Raw genomic sequence first — 11,432 nt, forward strand, 5'->3', positions numbered from 1 at the left:
TATCTCATTCAATGTCTGCCACTGCATCTCTACTGACCTATCCCTTAACCTAATTTCCCAGTTCACTTTAGCCAGCTCTGTCTTCATGCCCTCATAATTACCCTTATTTAAGTTTAAAACACTAGTCTTAGACACTCTTCTCTCCCTCAAACTGAATGTGAAATTCAATCATATTGTGATCACTGCTACCGAGAGGCTCCTTTACAATGAGGGCATTAATTAATCCTGTCTCATTACACATTACCAGATCTGCTTGGCTCTAGAACGTGCTGCTCTAAGAAACTGTCCTGAAAGCACTCTATGAACTCATCTTCCAGGCTAACTTTGCCAATCAGATTCTTCCAATCTATATGTGGATTAAAATCACCCCTTTACTTATTTTCACCCATTTATTCACTCATTTAGTACCTCGGCCATCCCCTCTACCTCCATGAGTAGATCTCCTTTATGGTCCCTAATCGACCCCATCCCTCCTCTTACTACCTGTTTACTGTTTACATGCCTGTAGAAGACTTTTGGATTCCCTTTTATGTTGGCCCCCAGTCTATTCTCATACTCTCTCTTTGCCCCTCTTATTTCCTTTTTCACTTCCCCTCTGAACTTTCTATATTCTGCCTGGTTCTCACTTGTGTTATCAACCTGACATCTGTCATACGCCCCTTTTTTCCGTTCCATCTTACTCTCTATCTCTTTAATCATCCAGGGAGCTCTGGCTTTAGTTGCCCTCCTTTCTCCCTCGTGGGAATGTGTCTAGACTGAACCCGAACCATCTCCTCCTTAAAGGCCGCCCACTGTTCAATTACAGTTTTGCCTGCCGATCTTTGATTCCAATTTATCCGGGCCAGATCCATTCTTAACCCGTTGAAATTGGCCCTCCTCCAATTCCATCTCATCAGGTGGGATTGAGGGACATGGGGAGAAGGTGGGGTCGGTGGGATTGAGGGACATGGGGAGAAGGTGGAGTAGGTGGGATTGAGGGACATGGGGAGAAGGGGGGGTAGGTGGGATTGAGGGACATGGGGAGAAGGTGAGGTAGGTGGGATTGAGGGACATGGGGAGAAGGTGGAGTAGGTGGGATTGAGGGACATGGGGAAAAGGTGGAGTAGGTGGGATTGAGGGACATCGGAAGAAGGTGGAGTAGGAGGGATTGAGGGACATGGGGAAAAGGTGGGGTCGGTGGGATTGAGGGACATGGGGAGAAGGTGGAGTAGGTGGGATTGAGGGACATGGGGAGAAGGTGGGGTCAGTGGGATTGAGGGACATGGGGAGAAGGTGGGGTCAGTGGGATTGAGGGACATGGGGAGAAGGTGGGATTGAGGGACATGGGGAGAAGGTGGGGTAGGTGGGATTGAGGGACATGGGGAGAAGGTGGAGTAGGTGGGATTGAGGGACGTGGGGAGAAGGTGGGGTCGGTGAGATTGAGGGACATGGGGAGAAGGTGGAGTAGGTGGGATTGAGGGACGTGGGGAGAAGGTGGGGTCGGTGAGATTGAGGGACATGGGGAAAAGGTGGGGTCGGTGGGAAATGAAGGACATGGGGAGAAGGGGGGGTAGGTGGGATTGAGGGACATGGGGAGAAGGTGGGGTCAGTGGGATTGAGGGACATGGGGAGAAGGTGGGGTCAGTGGGATTGAGGGACATGGGGAGAAGGTGGGATTGAGGGACATGGGGAGAAGGTGGGGTAGGTGGGATTGAGGGACATGGGGAGAAGGTGGAGTAGGTGGGAAATGAAGGACATGGGGAGAAGGTGGAGTCGGTGGGATTGAGGGACATGGGGAGAAGGTGGAATTGAGGGCCATGGGGAAAAGGTGGGGTCAGTGGGATTGAGGGACATGGGGAGAAGGTGGAGTAGGTGGGATTGAGGGACATGGGGCGAAGGTGGGGTCGGTGGGATTGAGGGACATGGGGCGAAGGTGGGGTCGGTGGGATTGAGGGACATGGGGAGAAGGTGGAGTAGGTGGGATTGAGGGACATGGGGAGAAGGTGGGGTCGGTGGGATTGAGGGACATGGGGAGAAGGTGGAGTAGGTGGGTTTGAGGGACGTGGGGAGAAGGTGGGGTCGGTGAGATTGAGGGACATGGGGAAAAGGTGGGGTCGGTGGGAAATGAAGGACATGGGGAGAAGGTGGAGTCGGTGGGATTGAGGGACATGGGGAGAAGGTGGGGTCAGTGGGATTGAGGGACATGGGGAGAAGGTGGGATTGAGGGACATGGGGAGAAGGTGGGGTAGGTGGGATTGAGGGACATGGGGAGAAGGTGGAGTAGGTGGGAAATGAAGGACATGGGGAGAAGGTGGAGTCGGTGGGATTGAGGGACATGGGGAGAAGGTGGGATTGAGGGCCATGGGGAAAAGGTGGGGTCAGTGGGATTGAGGGACATGGGGAGAAGGTGGAGTAGGTGGGATTGAGGGACATGGGGTGAAGGTGGGGTCGGTGGGATTGAGGGACATGGGGCGAAGGTGGGGTCGGTGGGATTGAGGGACATGGGGAGAAGGTGGAGTAGGTGGGATTGAGGGACATGGGGAGAAGGTGGGGTCGGTGGGATTGAGGGACATGGGGAGAAGGTGGAGTAGGTGGGTTTGAGGGACATGGGGAGAAGGTGGGGTCAGTGGGATTGAGGGACATGGGGAGAAGGTGGGATTGAGGGACATGGGGAGAAGGTGGGGTCGGTGGGATTGAGGGACATGGGGAGAAGGTGGGGTCGGTGGGATTGAGGGACATGTGGAGAAGGTGCAGTAGGTGGGATTGAGGGACATGGGGAGAAGGTGGAGTCGGTGGGATTGAGGGACATGGGGAGAAGGTGGAGTAGGTGGGAAATGAAGGACATGGGGAGAAGGTGGAGTCGGTGGGATTGAGGGATATGGTGAGAAGGTGGAGTAGGTGGGATTGAGGGACATGGGGAGAAGGTGGGGTCGGTGGGATTGAGGGACATGGGGAGAAGGTGGAGTCGGTGGGATTGAGGGATATGGTGAGAAGGTGGGATTGAGGGACATGGGGAGAAGGTGGAGTAGGTGGGATTGAGGGACATGGGGAGAAGGTGGGGTCGGTGGGATTGAGGGACATGGGGAGAAGGTGGAGTAGGTGGGATTGAGGGACATGGGGAGAAGGTGGAGTAGGTGGGATTGAGGGACATGGGGAGAAGGTGGAGTAGGTGGGATTGAGGGACATGGGGAGAAGGTGGAGTCGGTGGGATTGAGGGACATGGGGAGAAGGTGGGATTGAGGGCCATGGGGAGAAGGTGGAGTAGGTGGGATTGAGGGACATGGGGAGAAGGTGGAGTAGGTGGGATTGAGGGACATGGGGTGAAGGTGGGGTCGGTGGGATTGAGGGACATGGGGAGAAGGTGGAGTAGGTGGGATTGAGGGACATGGGGAGAAGGTGGAGTAGGTGGGATTGAGGGACATGGGGAGAAGGTGGGGTCGGTGGGATTGAGGGACATGGGGAGAAGGTGGGGTAGGTGGGATTGAGGGACATGGGGAGAAGGTGGGGTCGGTGGGTTTGAGGGACATGGGGAGAAGGTGGGGTCAGTGGGATTGAGGGACATGGGGAGAAGGTGGGATTGAGGGACATGGGGAGAAGGTGGAGTAGGTGGGATTGAGGGACATGGGGAGAAGGTGGGGTCGGTGGGATTGAGGGACATGTGGAGAAGGTGGAGTAGGTGGGATTGAGGGACATGGGGAGAAGGTGGGGTCGGTGGGATTGAGGGACATGGGGAGAAGGTGGAGTAGGTGGGATTGAGGGACATGGGGAGAAGGTGGAGTAGGTGGGATTGAGGGACATGGGGAGAAGGTGGGGTCGGTGGGATTGAGGGACATGGGGAGAAGGTGGAGTAGGTGGGTTTGAGGGACATGGGGAGAAGGTGGAGTAGGTGGGATTGAGGGACATGGGGAGAAGGTGGGGTCAGTGGGATTGAGGGACATGGGGAGAAGGTGGGATTGAGGGACATGGGGAGAAGGTGGAGTAGGTGGGATTGAGGGACATGGGGAGAAGGTGGAGTAGGTGGGATTGAGGGACATGGGGAGAAGGTGGGGTCAGTGGGATTGAGGGACATGGGGAGAAGGTGGGATTGAGGGACATGGGGAGAAGGTGGAGTAGGTGGGATTGAGGGACATGGGGAGAAGGTGGAGTAGGTGGGATTGAGGGACATGGGGAAAAGGTGGAGTAGGTGGGATTGAGGGACATGGGGAGAAGGTGGAGTAGGTGGGATTGAGGGACATGGGGAGAAGGTGGAGTAGGTGGGATTGAGGGACATGGGGAGAAGGTGGAGTAGGTGGGATTGAGGGACATGGGGAAAAGGTGGGGTCGGTGGGATTGAGGGACATGGGGAAAAGGTGGGGTCGGTGGGATTGAGGGACATAGGGAGAAGGGGGGGTAGGTGGGATTGAGGGACATGGGGAGAAGGTGAGGTAGGTGGGATTGAGGGACATGGTGAGAAGGTGGGGTCGGTGGGATTGAGGGACATGGGGAGAAGGTGGGGTCGGTGGGATTGAGGGACATGGGGAGAAGGTGGGGTCGGTGGGATTGAGGGACATGGGGAGAAGGTGGGGTCGGTGGGATTGAGGGATATGGTGAGAAGGTGGGATTGAGGGACATGGGGAGAAGGTGGAGTAGGTGGGATTGAGGGACATGGGGAGAAGGTGGGGTCGGTGGGATTGAGGGATATGGTGAGAAGGTGGGATTGAGGGACATGGGGAGAAGGTGGAGTAGGTGGGATTGAGGGACATGGGGAGAAGGTGGAGTAGGTGGGATTGAGGGACATGGGGAAAAGGTGGGGTCGGTGGGATTGAGGGACATGGGGAGAAGGTGGGGTAGGTGGGATTGAGGGATATGGTGAGAAGGTGGGATTGAGGGACATGGGGAGAAGGTGGAGTAGGTGGGATTGAGGGACATGGGGAGAAGGTGGAGTAGGTGGGATTGAGGGACATGGGGAGAAGGTGGAGTAGGTGGGATTGAGGGACATGGGGAAAAGGTGGGGTCGGTGGGATTGAGGGACATGGGGAAAAGGTGGGGTCGGTGGGATTGAGGGACATAGGGAGAAGGGGGGGTAGGTGGGATTGAGGGACATGGGGAGAAGGTGAGGTAGGTGGGATTGAGGGACATGGTGAGAAGGTGGGATTGAGGGACATGGGGAGAAGGTGGAGTAGGTGGGATTGAGGGACATGGGGAGAAGGTGGAGTAGGTGGGATTGAGGGACATGGGGAGAAGGTGGAGTAGGTGGGATTGAGGGACATGGGGAGAAGGTGGGGTCGGTGGGATTGAGGGATATGGTGAGAAGGTGGGATTGAGGGACATGGGGAGAAGGTGGAGTAGGTGGGATTGAGGGACATGGGGAAAAGGTGGAGTCGGTGGGATTGAGGGACATGGGGAGAAGGTGGAGTAGGTGGGATTGAGGGACATGGGGAAAAGGTGGGGTCGGTGGGATTGAGGGACATGGGGAGAAGGTGGGGTAGGTGGGATTGAGGGATATGGTGAGAAGGTGGGATTGAGGGACATGGGGAGAAGGTGGAGTAGGTGGGATTGAGGGACATGGGGAAAAGGTGGGGTCGGTGGGATTGAGGGATATGGTGAGAAGGTGGGATTGAGGGACATGGGGAGAAGGTGGGGTCGGTGGGATTGAGGGATATGGTGAGAAGGTGGGATTGAGGGACATGGGGAGAAGGTGGAGTAGGTGGGATTGAGGGACATGGGGAAAAGGTGGGGTCGGTGGGATTGAGGGACATGGGGAGAAGGTGGGGTAGGTGGGATTGAGGGATATGGTGAGAAGGTGGGATTGAGGGACATGGGGAGAAGGTGGAGTAGGTGGGATTGAGGGACATGGGGAGAAGGTGGAGTAGGTGGGATTGAGGGACATGGGGAGAAGGTGGAGTCGGTGGGATTGAGGGACATGGGGAGAAGGTGGGGTCGGTGGGATTGAGGGACATGGGGAGAAGGTGGAGTAGGTGGGATTGAGGGACATGGGGAGAAGGTGGAGTAGGTGGGATTGAGGGACATGGGGAGAAGGTGGAGTAGGTGGGATTGAGGGACATGGGGAGGTGGGGTCGGTGGGATTGAGGGACATGGGGAGAAGGTGGAGTAGGTGGGATTGAGGGACATGGGGAGAAGGTGGGGTCGGTGGGATTGAGGGACATGGGGAGAAGGTGGGGTCGGTGGGATTGAGGGACATGGGGAAAAGGTGGGGTCGGTGGGATTGAGGGACATAGGGAGAAGGGGGGGTAGGTGGGATTGAGGGACATGGGGAGTAGGTGAGGTAGGTGGGATTGAAGGACATGGTGAGAAGGTGGGGTCGGTGGGATTGAGGGACATGGGGAGAAGGTGGGGTCGGTGGGATTGAGGGACATGGGGAGAAGGTGGGGTCGGTGGGATTGAGGGACATGGGGAGAAGGTGGGGTCGGTGGGATTGAGGGATATGGTGAGAAGGTGGGATTGAGGGACATGGGGAGAAGGTGGAGTAGGTGGGATTGAGGGACATGGGGAGAAGGTGGGGTCGGTGGGATTGAGGGATATGGTGAGAAGGTGGGATTGAGGGACATGGGGAGAAGGTGGAGTAGGTGGGATTGAGGGACATGGGGAGAAGGTGGAGTAGGTGGGATTGAGGGACATGGGGAGAAGGTGGAGTAGGTGGGATTGAGGGACATGGGGCGAAGGTGGAGTAGGTGGGATTGAGGGACATGGGGAGAAGGTGGAGTAGGTGGGATTGAGGGACATGGGGAGAAGGTGGAGTAGGTGGGATTGAGGGACATGGGGAGAAGGTGGAGTAGGTGGGATTGAGGGACATGGGGAGAAGGTGGAGTAGGTGGGATTGAGGGACATGGGGAAAAGGTGGGGTCGGTGGGATTGAGGGACATGGGGAAAAGGTGGGGTCGGTGGGATTGAGGGACATAGGGAGAAGGGGGGGTAGGTGGGATTGAGGGACATGGGGAGAAGGTGAGGTAGGTGGGATTGAGGGACATGGTGAGAAGGTGGGGTCGGTGGGATTGAGGGACATGGGGAGAAGGTGGGGTCGGTGGGATTGAGGGACATGGGGAGAAGGTGGGGTCGGTGGGATTGAGGGACATGGGGAGAAGGTGGGGTCGGTGGGATTGAGGGATATGGTGAGAAGGTGGGATTGAGGGACATGGGGAGAAGGTGGAGTAGGTGGGATTGAGGGACATGGGGAGAAGGTGGGGTCGGTGGGATTGAGGGATATGGTGAGAAGGTGGGATTGAGGGACATGGGGAGAAGGTGGAGTAGGTGGGATTGAGGGACATGGGGAGAAGGTGGAGTCGGTGGGATTGAGGGACATGGGGAGAAGGTGGGGTCGGTGGGATTGAGGGACATGGGGAGAAGGTGGGGTCGGTGGGATTGAGGGACATGGGGAAAAGGTGGAGTCGGTGGGATTGAGGGACATGGGGAGAAGGTGGAGTAGGTGGGATTGAGGGACATGGGGAGAAGGTGGAGTCGGTGGGATTGAGGGACATGGGGAGAAGGTGGGGTAGGTGGGATTGAGGGACATGGGGTGAAGGTGGGGTCGGTGGGATTGAGGGACATGGGGAGAAGGTGGAGTAGGTGGGATTGAGGGACATGGGGAGAAGGTGGAGTAGGTGGGATTGAGGGACATGGGGAGAAGGTGGGGTCGGTGGGATTGAGGGACATGGGGAGAAGGTGGGGTCGGAGCATCAATTCTTCCCCTCTAAAAATGTACATCAGTTCCCGACCTCACTGGTTAAAAGGCCCAACTGAGAACAGTCTTTGGGTCCACCTCAAACCTCCCTCTCACTGTCCACATTCCCCACTCGCTTTGTTTCCACTGAATCAGTTGCAGGAATTTCAGGAACCCTTTGCAGCAGCCAGATGGGGTGCCTCAAGTCCCGGAACTCACCATTCCAGTATCCAAAGTTAGTCCCGCCTTCAAACATGTACCTGGAAAGATAATGGAGAGGATGTGAGAGAGTTCAGGAGAACACTAATTCATAAGGTTCACTGATTGAACTGAACAATTCCAATCCACAGCCAAACATCGGGCCTCGAGCCAGGATAGTCCAAGATATTCCTGGGGGGCCAGGGGAGGAAGAGACCACAGGCTGTAAAACCCCCACCCACCCCGCGAAACACACCCAGGGCCAGAGTGTGGACATCCACCTCTCCCCAGGGCGAGGGACCTCAGTCACTTTCCTACCATCTCCACTCCCCCCCACAACCCCCAAACAATACCCCACAGTTTGAGGGGAGACTGAGGGAGGGGAGACTGAGGGAGGGGAGACTGAGGGAGGGGAGACTGAGGGAGGGGAGACTGAGGGAGGGGAGACTGAGGGAGGGGAGACTGAGGGAGGGGAGACTGAGGGAGGGGAGACTGAGGGAGGGGAGACTGAGGGAGGGGAGACTGAGGGAGGGGAGACTGAGGGAGGGGAGACTGAGGGAGGGGAGACTGAGGGAGGGGAGACTGAGGGAGGGGAGGAGTCCCCCAGTTTGAGGGGAGACTGAGGGAGGGGAGGAGACCCCAGTTTGAGGGGAGACTGAGGAAGGGGAGGAGTCCCCCAGTTTGAGGGGAGACTGAGGGAGGGGAGGAGTCCCCCAGTTTGAGGAGAGACTGAGGGAGGGGAGGAGTCCCCAGTAGAGGGGAGACTGAGGGAGGGGAGGAGTCCCCAGTTTGAGGGGAGATTGAGGGAGGGGAGGGGAGGAGAACCACAGTTTGAGGGGAGACTGAGGGAGGGGAGGAGTCCCCCAGTTTGAGGGAGACTGAAGGAGGGGAGGAGTCCCGCAGTTTGAGGGGAGATTGAGGGAGGGGAGGAGTCCCCCAGTTTGAGGGGAGACTGAGGGAGGGGAGGAGTCCCCCAGTTTGAGGGGAGACTGAGGGAGGGGAGGAGTCCCCCAGTTTGAGGGGAGACTGAGGGAGGGGAGGAGTCCCCCAGTTTGAGGGGAGACTGAGGGAGGGGAGGAGTCCCCCAGTTTGAGGGGAGACTGAGGGAGGGGAGGAGTCCCCCAGTTTGAGGGGAGACTGAGGGAGGGGAGGAGTCCCCCAGTTTGAGGGGAGACTGAGGGAGGGGAGGAGTCCCCCAGTTTGAGGGGAGACTGAGGGAGGGGAGGAGTCCCCCAGTTTGAGGGGAGACTGAGGGAGGGAAGGAGTCCCGCAGTTTGAGGAGAGACTGAGGGAGGGGAGGAGTCCCGCAGTTTGAGGGGAGACTGAGGGAGGCGAGGAGTCCCCCAGTTTGAGGGGAGACTGAGGGAGGGGAGGAGTCCTCCAGTTTGAGGGGAGACTGAGGGAGGGGAGGAGTCCCCCAGTTTGAGGGGAGACTGAGGGAGGGGAGGAGTCCCCCAGTTTGAGGGGAGACTGAGGGAGGGGAGGAGTCCCCCAGTTTGAGGGGAGACTGAGGGAGGGGAGGAGTCCCCCAGTTTGAGGGGAGACTGAGGGAGGGGAGGAGTCCCCCAGTTTGAGGGGAGACTGAGGGAGGGGAGGAGTCCCCCAGTTTGAGGGGAGACTGAGGGAGGGGAGGAGTCCCCCAGTTTGAGGGGAGACTGAGGGAGGGGAGGAGTCCCCCAGTTTGAGGGGAGACTGAGGGAGGGCAGGAGTCCCCCAGTTTGAGGGGAGACTGAGGGAGGGGAGGAGTCCCCCACTTTGAGGGGAGACTGAGGGAGGGGAGGAGTCCCCCAGTTTGAGGGGAGACTGAGGGCGGGGAGGAGTCCCCCAGTTTGAGGGGAGACTGAGGGAGGGCAGGAGTCCCCCAGTTTGAGGGGCGACTGAGGGAGGGGAGGAGTCCCCCAGTTTGAGGGGAGACTGAGGGAGGGGAGGAGTCCCGCAGTTTGAGGGGAGAATGAGGGAGGGGAGGAGTCCCCCAGTTTGAGGGGAGACTGAGGGAGGGCAGGAGTCCCGCAGTTTGAGGGGCGACTGAGGGAGGGGAGGAGTCCCCCAGTTTGAGGGGAGACTGAGGGAGGGGAGGAGTCCCGCAGTTTGAGGGGAGACTGAGGGAGGGGAGGAGCCCGCAGTTTGAGGGGAGACTGAGGGAGGGGAGGAGTCCCCCAGTTTGAGGGGAGACTGAGGGAGGGGAGGAGTCCCCCAGTTTGAGGGGAGACTGAGGGAGGGGAGGAGTCCCCCAGTTTGAGGGGAGACTGAGGGAGGGGAGGAGTCCCCCAGTTTGAGGGGAGACTGAGGGAGGGGAGGAGTCCCCCAGTTTGAGGGGAGACTGAGGGAGGGGAGGAGTCCCCCAGTTTGAGGGGAGACTGAGGGAGGGGAGGAGTCCCCCAGTTTGAGGGGAGACTGAGGGAGGGGAGGAGTCCCCAGTTTGAGGGGAGACTGAGGGAGGGGAGGAGTACCCCAGTTTGAGGGGAGACTGAGGGAGGGGAGGAGTCCCCCAGTTTGAGGGGAGACTGAGGGAGGGGAGGAGTCCCCCAGTTTGAGGGAAGACTGAGGGAAGGGAGGAGTCCCCCAGTTTGAGGGGAGACTGAGGGAGGGGAGGAGACCCCAGTTTGAGGGGAGACTGAGGGAGGGGAGGAGTCCCCAGTTTGAGGGGAGACTGAGGGAGGGGAGGAGTCCCCCAGTTTGAGGGGAGACTGAGGGAGGGGAGGGGAGGAGGCCCACAGTTTGAGGGGAGACTGAGGGAGGGGAGGAGTCCCGCAGTTTGAGGGGAGACTGAGGGAGGGGAGGAGTCCCCCAGTTTGAGGGGAGACTGAGGAGGGGAGGAGTCCCCCAGTTTGAGGGGAGACTGAGGGAGGGGAGGAGTCCCCCAGTTTGAGGGGAGACTGAGGGAGGGGAGGAGTCCCCCAGTTTGTGGGGAGACTGAGGGAGGGGAGGAGTCCCCCAGTTTGTGGGGAGACTGAGGGAGGGGAGGAGTCCCCCAGTTTGAGGGGAGACTGAGGGAGGGGAGGAGTCCCCAGTTTGAGGGGAGACTGAGGGAGGGGAGGAGTCCCCAGTTTGAGGGGAGACTGAGGGAGGGGAGGAGTCCCCCAGTTTGAGGGGAGACTGAGGGAGGGGAGGAGTCCCGCAGTTTGAGTGGAGACTGAGGGAGGGGAGGAGTCCCGCAGTTTGAGTGGAGACTGAGGGAGGGGAGGAGTCCCCCAGTTTGAGGGGAGACTGAGGGAGGGGAGGAGTCCCCCAGTTTGAGGGGAGACTGAGGGAGGGGAGGAGTCCCCCAGTTTGTGGGGAGACTGAGGGAGGGGAGGAGTCCCCCAGTTTGAGGGGAGACTGAGGGAGGGGAGGAGTCCCCCAGTTTGAGGGGAGACTGAGGGAGGGGAGGAGTCCCCCACTTTGAGGGGAGACTGAGGGAGGGGAGGAGTCCCCCAGTTTGAGGGGAGACTGAGGGCGGGGAGGAGTCCCCCAGTTTGAGGGGAGACTGAGGGAGGGCAGGAGTCCCCCAGTTTGAGGGGCGACTGAGGGAGGGCAGGAGTCCCCCAGTTTGAGGGGAGACTGAGGGAGGGGAGGAGTCCCGCAGTTTGAGGGGAGACTGAGGGAGGGGAGGAGTCCA

The 11,432-nt window shown here is 58.8% G+C and overlaps 1 pseudogene; it reads right to left on the bottom strand.

The window, feature by feature from the left end:
- LOC137318268 (beta-galactosidase-like) overlaps positions 1 to 7,918 on the bottom strand; it is a 30,320-nt pseudogene extending 22,402 nt beyond the window's left edge.
- Positions 7,919 to 11,432: the final 3,514 nt, after the last annotated feature.

Source organism: Heptranchias perlo, unplaced genomic scaffold (assembly GCF_035084215.1).
Source record: "Heptranchias perlo isolate sHepPer1 unplaced genomic scaffold, sHepPer1.hap1 HAP1_SCAFFOLD_689, whole genome shotgun sequence".
Lineage (NCBI taxonomy): Eukaryota > Metazoa > Chordata > Chondrichthyes > Hexanchiformes > Hexanchidae > Heptranchias > Heptranchias perlo.